General features: G+C 38.8%; 1 pseudogene across 1 annotated transcript; it reads left to right on the top strand.

Moving 5' to 3' along the window:
* Window positions 1-558: 558 nt before the first annotated feature.
* On the top strand, window positions 559-3,409 carry LOC143607082 (serine/threonine-protein kinase SRK2I-like; annotated as a pseudogene). Its single transcript, XR_013148877.1, has 10 exons — window positions 559-751; window positions 1,345-1,419; window positions 1,522-1,623; window positions 1,703-1,755; window positions 1,820-1,912; window positions 2,000-2,092; window positions 2,163-2,267; window positions 2,363-2,461; window positions 3,144-3,199; window positions 3,394-3,409. The product of XR_013148877.1 is annotated as a serine/threonine-protein kinase SRK2I-like (transcript).
* Window positions 3,410-10,073: the final 6,664 nt, after the last annotated feature.

The raw sequence follows: 10,073 nt of genomic DNA, 5'->3' as shown, positions 1-10,073 counted from the left end.
AAATAAAACACTGTTTCATCGTTTGGATCACCATTTCGAGATAAGTTTTGCATCAGTCGACTCGTATCCTTCTTCCGATCAAAAGCCCTAAAACTCGGAAAAAACTTAACGACGTTAAGTGTTTTTTAACGGAGGATTATTGAAACAAAAAATAATTGAAAGATTGGATCGTTGGTAGTGATTTTTAAATGTATGATTATTACCAACCAATACACAAAAGGTAAGATTATTTATTTCCTATTTGCATTATCAAATTATTATCGACAGTAGGCCATACTTTGAATTAGTAGAGTCCATTTTTCTAATATAAAAACTCTTTTTAATACTTTTTCTTAATCTATTTATCATGCCTAAATATCATCTTTTTTTAATTTAAAAAACATATCATTGCCGATTCAAACTAAGTCTACACATAAAACCCGACAAAGATTCAATAAAACCGATAGAATCACTTGTCGTCTGGCAACCAAACTCTAGCGTATTAATATTTATTAATAACCAGATGCAACCCACTTCAAGTATGTATTTGTTTTTGTTTTTGTTTGCATGTTTATGAAACTGTAACGTGAAGTTGTTTGTTTGAGTTGGAAAATGAATATGGATTGGCCTGCGGTGAATCCGGTCGTCACTGATCAGTATGACTTTGTTCGGGATATCGGGTCGGGTAATTTTGGAGTTGCAAGGCTCATGAGAAATAAAATGACCAACGATCATGCTTGTTGCTGTTAAGTATATTGAGAGAGGTGAAAAGGTTAGTTAATTACTTTCATTTTTTATTTTTTTTATTTTTTTGGATTGATGATTAAAATATATAACTTTGGTACTAAATATGGAAATTATTAGGAGTGTGCGTGGTGTGGCTTGGTGCGGTTTTAGGCTAAAACCAGATCAAAAACCAAAATTTCGGTCTTTGGATTTTTGAAACCGTTCGGTTGCGGTTTTTTCAATTTTTGCCATTTGAGCTTGAAAATTTTAGGTCGAAAAGAAAGTTGGCAGAAAATAATGAATTTAGGTATAAATAATTTTGTTAATTGTTAAATAATAGACTATCATACATTTGACCAAAAGTATTTGAGTATTAAATTCTTTATAAATTACTTAAAATTAAAAATAAATGAATAAAAATCTAGAAATTCGGTTTGGTTCGATTTTTTGGTTTTTTGGTTTTTATCACATGCAAAACCAAAATGAACCGTTACTTCGGTTTTTACAAAAACATAAAACCAAACCGTCGGTTTTTGTTGCAGTTCGGTTTTTTCAGTTTGGATTTTTCGGTTTCAGTTCCGTTTTTTTGGTTTCTTGCACACCCTTAGAAATTATGCATGTTAATCTTGGTTGTTTTAGATAGATGAGAATGTTCAAAGGGAAATCATTAATCACAGGCCTTTGCGACATCCTAATATAGTGCGGTTTAAAGAGGTTTGAAATCGTTCATCTTTTCTTGATTCGGTTATTATACATTTAAACCGCGAGTAAAATACTTAACATAAGTATTAATTTCATTATTTTGTTACTCTAAAGGTCATATTGACCCCAACTCATCTAGCAATTGTTATGGAATATGTTGCGGGTGGCGAGTTGTTTGACAGAATTTGTAACGCGGGTCGCTTCAGTGAGAACGAGGTTCTTCTATGAGTCTATCATGTGTAACATATTTTTCTAGCTATATATAACATGAAAAGCTAATTTAGTTTTTATGTAGGCGCGATTCTTTTTTCAGCAATTGATATCCGGGTCAGCTATTGTCACGCTATGGTATGTCTTTGATATTATTTATAAGACTATATCGATATTAACATTTTTGTTATGTCGGTTGTAGCAAGTTTGTCATCGAGACTTGAAGCTAGAAAACACATTGATAGACGGAAGCCCTGCTCCGAGACTAAAGATATGTGACTTTGGTTACTCAAAGGTATAATAAGCATGAATTAACTTGTTATTAATTTATTATTTTATTATAATCTTGATTTTGGTATTATTTGTGAATGTTGTATTGCAGTCATCGGTCCTGCATTCGCAGCCAAAGTCAACGGTTGGGACACCAGCATACATTGCTCCAGAAGTATTGGCCACACAAGAATATGATGGGAAGGTATGAATTAATCATCAATTCGACACGTTTTAGTCAGACGATATAATGCAAAAGTGTGCGTTGTTTTTAGATTGCAGACGTGTGGTCGTGTGGTGTGACGCTATATGTCATGCTTGTTGGCGGATATCCTTTTGAGGATCCGAATGAGCCTAGAGATTTCAGGAAAACTATACATGTACTTAACATATCACTTAGTTAATATTTGCATTTTAACAATATTAATTTAATTTAATTTCGGTTTTAACAAATGTACCTTTTGGTGGTCTGCAGAGAATTCTCCATGTTCAATATTCGATTCCAGACAATATTGAATTATCACCCGAATGTTGCCACCTACTGTCACGAATCTTCGTTGGTGATCCTGCACAGGTTGATTAATATTATTTTGTCACACATTTTATGATATTATGGAGTCGGGGTTATTTACTCATTTTATCAATTTATTTAGGGCTGTAAACGAACCAAACGAACACGAACAAGGCCTTGTTCGTGTTCGTTTGTTAAGGAAATAATGTGTTCACGAACGGTTCACGAACGGTTCACGAACACAAATAAAATTGGCAGAGCCTAGAGATTGAGACCGATGTATTCATCAATAATGTGAATAATGAAAGCCTGTAGAATGAACACGAACAAGGGCGTGTTCGTGTTCGTTCATTTAATTTTAAACGAACACAAACGCTTAATCGAATAAATATTTATGTTCATGTTCATTTATTTAAAATTTAAACATCTGTGTTCATTTATGTTTGTTTGTTTAAAATCAAAACGAACATTATTGGAACAAATGTAAATGAACACACATTAACAAATATAAAACCTTTAAGTAGATGACTCATCCAGATTATATTTAATTATTTTCTATTAATGCATAAACGAGCGTAAATAAACAGACATAAACGAACATAAATAAACGAACGATCATGACATAAATGAACGAACTGAACATGCGTCATGTTCGTTTGTTTAACTAAACGAAAACAATTTTTTTGTTCATGTTTGTTTACAGGCCTAAATTTATTGTTAACCATTAGTGTACGCAATTAAGCAGAGCATCACAATGGCGGAAATAAAGACACACGAATGGTTTCTAAAGAACATGCCTGCGTATAGGCCGGTGTTCCTAGAAAATCCAACCAATTTTGTCTTATTATGTTTTTTTTTTATTTTTTTTCTTTGTTATTTTGTTATTATTATTATATATTAATTAATTATTTATTTATTATTTAATATCCTTTCGGTGAAAAACAGTTAACACATATATATACCAAAAATCATTGTTAAATCTGTACAAATAAAAGAAAATACGACAACTAAAACAGAAAATCTACGTGAAGTCCCCCATGTCCATGCCCATGTCGTCGTCGTGGCCCACGAGCCCCCCGAACGCGTCGCCAACGTCGGCGTCGTCCTCTCCCCTGCGTCTCGGCCCCGAACCGTCCGGGGCATCCACGTCGTCGCGCCGTCCGCGTCTCACGCCAGACGTGCTCGCCTCGTGTCAAAACTGGGTGGCGGTGGCGGTGGCACGGTGTACTGTTGTCCAGACAGCTCCGCTGCCCGATTGGCAACAAGCCAGTCGATCTGGCGCGACAACTGGCTCATCCGCCAGTCCGTCTGGCGCGACATCCGCCTCATCTCCAACTCTAGGGCCTCCAACCTAGCGTTAGTGGCGGGACCCAGACGCACCGCGCGATATGTGCGTGGAACGTGCTGCGTCGGCCCCTAACAACAAAACCACATAAATACGTTTAATACGAAGTCGAATTAAAAGAAACGATAAAACGATAATATATTAAAACGTACCTGAGATGCGCCCAGATCCTCACGTCCGACACCACCGTCATCCGAATCCCCGCCGGCCCCCTCCCCCGCGTCGACAGGCTCATGGACAAGCTCCACCTCCGGTGCCGCGATCGGGGGAGGCTTGACTAAAGGCACCGGGACGTAAGGCGCACGTGCCCACACCCCGGCCACCAGTCGGTCCCGCGGGCCGCGGGGTCCAGAGAACGAACGCACAATGTGCATGCCGCCGCAACGCTGGCGGTCCAGCGGGCAAGGAGGGGTCGGAGTGATACGCAGGCCGTCCACCAGGTCTCCATGGCCCAGAGATATCGCAAGCTGGGTGACGTACCCGCCACCCATCAAGGAACCTCGTCCCTGCCTGAACTGGTAGGCGACAAAATAGTCTGCAAACCCCCTAGCGAGGTTGCAGTGCCTGTGAGTCAGCAGACACCTAAAAAACAGGTCGCGTAGGCTGCAGTGATCCGCGCCCTGATTTCGACCCGCAATGGACATCGCAATCAGCCTGTGAAAGTACCTGTGTAATATAAGATAATATAATTTATTAACAATAATAGTAATTATATTATATTATATTATATTATATTATATTATATTATATTATATTATATTATATTATATTATATTATATTATATTATATTATATTATATTACGTTATACTAAACAATAGAATACATTTTAAGAACGTACATGTGCAACGGGTCCCTAATAGACGAGACCTTGGAACTGGTGCCCAAGGTCCTATCCCCGAAGTCGTGATCGTTGATGGCCCGCCACCATACCCGCAGCTCGTCTTCCGGCATCTGGTGGATGCTCTCCGTGTATATCGGGCTGCGTACCTCCTACGCGGTGTATAAGCCCAGAGCAACCGCGAACTCCTCCATCGAGAGATGGACGTCATGCCCGAACATGCGGAAGTAAACCTCCGACTGTGTCGTATCGGTGCCTGGCACCCTCATCTCAATCTCTGGCGTACCAGGCGCGCGGGGCCTTCAATAATATAATATAATATAATATAATATAATATAATATAATATAATATAATATAATATAATATAATATAATATAATATAATATAATATAATATAATATAATATAATATAATATAATATAAACATAACAATGTGGAGTAAACTTACGTAACGCGTATAGTGGAGTAAACCTCCAGTGTCAGCTCCCGGTGCGCTGATAGTGGCATACTGAAGCATCAGCTCCAGGGCGTATCCTGTCCAATGTACTCAGCCGCCTGCTGGTGCGCATCACCGGACTCCAAAACCGACCAGCAAATAATCGTGCTGGGAAACGGGTGCATCTGGCATAGGCGAATGTATCGTGTGTGGGCGTCCGAACCCTCAGCGAACTGCACATGAGGGTAGGTGAGCAACACGTTGTTGCCCTCGGGGGGTCCGCGGTCCCGCCCCTGGCCCTGGGCCCCGCGGCCCCGCACCTCGCCCTGCCCGAGCTGCTCGAGCTCGTGCTCAATCTCGTCGTCTACAAACTATAATAATAAAAATAATAATAATAATTAAAACAATAAAAACTACAATAATAAAAATAAATACTAATAATAAATATTAATAATAATATTTACAACAAATAATAATAATTATAATTATAATAATAATTATAATAAAAATATTAATAGTAACAATAAATACTAATAATAAATATTATTAATAATATTTATAACAAATAATAATAATTATAATAATTATTATTATAATAAAAATATTAATAATAATAATAATAAATACTTATAATAAATATTAATAACATTATTATTATTATTAATAAAAAAAACAGAAAAAAAATTATATAAGACGTGGCGTATAAGCCTATACGCCACGTCTAACACTCCAAGTAAACCGACGGCCAGACTCCGGCCGACAGTTTTATCCATCCAAACAACATAATCAACATCATTACATCATCAACAACACATCTTAATCACCATGTTAACCTAATCATCATCACTAATATAATATTAAAAAATTACCTCCATATCGTGTCGGTGTCGGGTGAACTCTCGTTGGCTCGTTTGGTATTCCGGTCACCGTCCGATATAGGCTCGTGTGTGAATGCTCGATTGTTCGCGCGGGAGTTTTGAAATTTGAAAGTGTGGCGGCTGAGCAGGTGTCTGCTGATAATAAGGGGTCCTAGACGCCACGTATAGGCCTATACGTGGCGTCTTAGGCCTAAGTCTGGTAGCTAAGAAGACGTCTGCTGATATAAGGGGTCCTAGACGCCACGTATAGTCCTATACGTGGCGTCTTAGGCCTATTATTTATTAGTATTTATTAGTATTTATTATTATTTAGTTATTAATATTAATATTAATTTGTTATTTAGTTATAATTATTTATTATTTATTATTATTATTATTTTTATATTATTTAGTTGTTAATATTAATATTAGTTTGTTATTTAATTATTGTTATTTATTATTATTATAATTATTTTTATTTATTATTTATTATTTAATATTTATTATTATTATTATAGACTTTTTTGTCCATTGATACTATACGTGGCCTCTTAGCCCTATATTTTTTATTTAATTATCATTATTTATTAGTATTTATTATTAATTTTTTATTAATATTAATATTAATTTGTTATTAAGTTATTATTATTTATTATTTATTATTATTATTATTGTTATTGTTATTATTATTATTATTTTTATTGTTTTTTTATATTATTTAGTTATTAATGTTAATATTAGTTTGTTATTTAATTATTGTTATTTATTATTATTAAAATTATTGTTATTTATTATTTATTATTTAATATTTATTATTATTATAGACTTTTTTGTCCATTGATACAATGTCTTCTATAAGTTGTCTAGATCTCTGCTAGAGGATTCCCTTCGCCAACCTGACGTATGTCTTCGTACTCCTTCAAACGTTGTCCGAACCGTGTTTTCCATTCGAGCGCCGCCGGTACGGCGCTTCTTTCCCAATTAGGGTTTGGTTTAGGCATTGGGAAATCCCCTACCAGGTTTATATATATCCAGTGATCACCTCCCCAGTTAGCGATGCCTATAACCTGTGGATCCGGAACCAAGTCAGGACCGATTCTGGAAGTAAGATTCGGTCTGATTGCCAACTAGGTTGACTAACACACACGCGTATGTCTGAGTAGCCACGTACCCTTGACCGGGTAAGCTGAACCAACGACTCGGCGGCGCCGGTTTGACCGTGTTGTAGTACGGAATGCTGGAATGAACCCAGCCGTACAATCTGTCATCTTCTTTGTTGAACATCGCCCTCCACCACCCTTCATTCGTTTCCAGCTCGTTCTGCATCGCCCGCCTAATATCCGGCCAAACTTTCTTATGTATCCCCAAACCCACTGCAATTGATCGAAAACCGCAGTTACCGTCTGGGCATACGTTTTTTATGTCTGCGACGAACAGCTGGGCCCCGCTAGGAATGACGCTCATAAACGTTTCTATCGCCGGTACTTGCGCAGGCGAAACCATCAAAGGAAACCCGAGGTGAGCTCCCGTAGGTCGTCCACGAGGAGTTTTAAACCGCGAAGCTGACCGGGACAACGAACGAGTCAGCGAGGATGGGGTGGGGTTTTCTTGGCTGGGCCCCTGTAACGAGGATGGGTTGTACGAGCTGTGTCTTGGGAGATCTGGAGCGGGGGTGTATGCGCTGTGCCTCGAGGGATCTGGTTTTTTGGGACGTCCCCCGAGGATCCTCTCTTTTTTCTGGCTCCTTCTTTTTAGATCTCCCCGGAATAGCAGACAAGAGCCTGGCGAAAAAACTTTTCTTTTGATTAGGGTCATCTATGGACGATAGCGTATCTATGATGTCCCATAGACCTGCTGCGTAGTCTGGCTCTTCGTTCGGCGGACAGGCTGGATCAAAAATAAGCCTCCTCCAGAACGGGTCAACATCCTCTATTGGGATACACGTGTCGTTAACTATGTATCCCTCAATCCGAAAGGTATATGGCAGCCCCGAAGACGAATACAAATGGTGGTCGCATGAAACGCCGCCGTCACGCATCTTGTGTATCAACCCATACTCGTTCACAAGTAGACCCAGAGCGTGAATCGACACCCTGTTTATTAGCTTCTTCAACCAGACGTGCTGTCGATGTCCTTCCATGACCTTCGAACGGGAGGCTTCAAAAGATTTACAGATTTCTTTCATCTGCGAGTTGACCATTTTAAGGATTTACCTGGCAATTGTGTCGAGCGAGTTGTTGCTTCCATTGAGGTACATTTTCAGATTTGCGTGCTGGCTCTCAACTCGGTTCGTTGTAGTTTCGCCGTAGTTGCGGCGTCCGTCGATCCAGTAGGCTACAAACTTGTGTTTGTATGGATCCAGCCAGCTCTTGCGAATGTATTGCCAGACCTTTGAAAAATAAAAGAAAATGTTATTAACACGTATGTTTAGGCTATTAAAAACTATCAGGTGATACGAAGGACTCACCGGCTCTATCGTCCCGTATAAAATGACAAGTACACATTAAAACTACAAGTGTTTTGAACTACCTTCATAGGGGTGTCTCCTAGTAACACATCCCTCCTAATCTTGGCTGTGTGGTTGTATATATCTTTTAATACAGGTTGCACACCAGGAAACTTTTCGCGGAGGGCTGCTTCGATTTCTTGTGGCTTCACGCCGGCCCTGTGTAAACTCTCAACCATATCCAGCTGGTCGGTGTTCATTTTTCTAAAAGATGCACACCCCTCCTCGAATTCAACGGGATCGTGGTTGTCAGTCTCGTTTACCACTTGAACCCTCCAACATGCACCCCTCGAGTCGTACTTGCCCAGGATCTTAAACAGACATCATTTTCTTATGTTGCCGGTACGTCTCACCGTCGCCTTTATTTTGGGTTCGCCTCCACGATAGCATGCAAGGTCCACGGCGTTTTTCCTTGACCGCTGGACCACAACAACAAACCCATGCTCTCGTCCTCTAACTTTTACCCATTTCTCCAGCTCCTCGCGGCTCTCAAAAATCTGAAACAGTTTTTCGCTAATTCTTAAGCCGTTTATTAAATAACATACAAACAAATAATATTAACTTAAACAAAACACACGGTGTCTTACAGCATCTATTTTATACGAAACCTTCACCTCGCGTATGTAGTCGTCATCGTACCCATCTTCGTTATTTGGGTTTGGCCCGGCATAATCATTTCGCCCATGGTGCGATGAAGACTCGGTTCCATAAAACGGATCATTTGCTACTGGTGGCTGGTACGATGACGTAGCCTGACCTCCGTAATCCGACCAGGCGATAGATGACGGGTACGAAAGCCGTCTACCGTAATCCGACACGAAGTACTCCTACCATACATAAATTAGAAATTCAAACAACAGTGCCAGTGGTAATAATTTATAATAATAATACCTATAATAATATAAAATATAATATTTTAATAATAAATAAGAATATTAAAATAATAATAAGATAACCGTATATTTACAAAAAGACTGTATAACGAAACCTGGTTCAAGTTTGGCAAGCCCGGCGAGCCAGTGTTACCATAAAACTGTTCGGGCTGGGTATCATACCCGACATACTCCTAACAAAACGTAATGCAGCATGTGTTAGTAAAGAAAACTACCAAATTCATACTAAATAAATATATAACGAAACCTGGTTCAAGTCGGGTAACCACGACGTGCCATGCTGATCGTTAGCGGTGTAACCCGGGTCCTCCTCTGAAAATAAATGGTTAAACCAAGACATTCTGGGTATATATAGTACAAATGTTGTGTTGTTTTTTGTTGAACGATGAAACATACAACCAACAACGACATTTATAACAAAGTAAGGAAAGGAGGGAAAGGAGGGGAGCCGGCCTCCAATAATTCAGCAACATCAAGACGCCGCGTATAGACCTATACGTGGCGTCTAAGGTACGAGTTGACAACCTAGCCCAACTTTAGCATGGCAGGTTGTAATTAGACTAAGAGGTCGCGTATAGGTCTATACGCGGCGTCTTATACATAAAAAGACGCCGTGGAAAGGTCTATACGCGGCCGATAGGGGAGCTTTTCTAGAAAAACCCGCCCGCTTGTCTTGTTATGTTTTTTTTTCTTTTTTTTTTCTTTTCTTTTTTCTTTTTTTTTTGTTATTTATAATAATTATTATTAATATTATTTTAATTATGAATAATATATTATTATTCACAATTCGGCAAAGC

This window comes from Bidens hawaiensis, unplaced genomic scaffold (genome assembly GCF_021521415.1).
Source record: "Bidens hawaiensis isolate Kalapana, Puna unplaced genomic scaffold, B.hawaiensis_p1.1 tig00079285_1, whole genome shotgun sequence".
NCBI lineage: Eukaryota > Viridiplantae > Streptophyta > Magnoliopsida > Asterales > Asteraceae > Bidens > Bidens hawaiensis.
The sequence above is the reverse complement of the archived record's forward strand: the minus strand, read 5'-3'. Positions and strand labels throughout refer to the sequence as shown.